This window comes from Nanorana parkeri, unplaced genomic scaffold (genome assembly GCF_000935625.1).
Source record: "Nanorana parkeri isolate BGI_ZX_2015 unplaced genomic scaffold, ASM93562v1 scaffold1780, whole genome shotgun sequence".
Taxonomy (NCBI): Eukaryota; Metazoa; Chordata; class Amphibia; order Anura; family Dicroglossidae; genus Nanorana; species Nanorana parkeri.
In genome coordinates, this window is record NW_017308048.1 from 84,327 (window position 1) to 85,428 (window position 1,102).

The window sequence follows — 1,102 nt, forward strand, 5'->3', positions numbered from 1 at the left end:
GGCTGGAGGGGGTACATGGGGGTGGATCATTTTCCAATGACAGATGTTCATCCCGCGTCTGTGGGTGGAATGCGCAGGAGGCGAGCGGCCGGCCGCCGTGTCCCGCGTCATGTGACTCCGGAGGAACTCTCCGGGGACTGAAGGGGGCCATTGTCTGCCCGCTGGGACCGCGCCATCCCCCGAAGAAAAGGGGGTCTGTGTGAGGTCCGGAATGTTCTGCTTGCCGGAATGTTCTCTCTATTAATCGCCACTTCACCCAGAGGGGGAAAATAAGGAAGACGGATTGCCTAATACAGGCCCGGAAAAGGGGGAGGGGCCGGACCCAAGACCCAATAAATGAAGCCGGACACTAAGGGGTTAAACACAATACAAAATTCTGCTAGGGACCCCCGATTCGGAGCGCCTGCGTGAGAAGCCTCGGGGTGAAGCTGCCAACGTTAGTGTCCCCCAGCTTCCGTCTGAGGCTTCTCACGCAGGTGTTGCACACTCTCTTGCACACAGTCCAAAAAACATTTTTCTTTGGCATACTTTTCAGTGAAAGGAAATTCATATTTATAATGACCGGGAGGGAGGAGAGTGTCAGGAATATAAATCTGAGAATGAAGCGCCAAACCGCGAGCCCGATATCAATGAAGGAACACATAGAAAAATGTATAGTTGAACCGACGCGTTTCGGGGGACCAGAGACACCTCCCCCCCTTCATCAGGGCCTGAGGATTCATTACAATGTATACAGACCGGACTCAGTATAGAATACAATGTATACAGACCGGACCCAGTATAGAATACAATGTATACAGAACGGTCCCAGTATAGAATACAATGTATACAGACCGGTCCCAGTATAGAATACAATGTATACAGACCGGACCCAGTATAGAACAGACCGGACCCAGTATAGAATACAATGTATACAGACCAGACCCAGTATAGAATACAATGTATAGAGACCGGACCCAGTATAGAATACAATGTATAGAGACCGGACCCAGTATAGAATACAATGTATACAGACCGGACCCAGTATAGAATACAATGTATACAGACCGGTCCCAGTATAGAATATAATGTATACAGACCGGACCCAGTATAGAATACAATG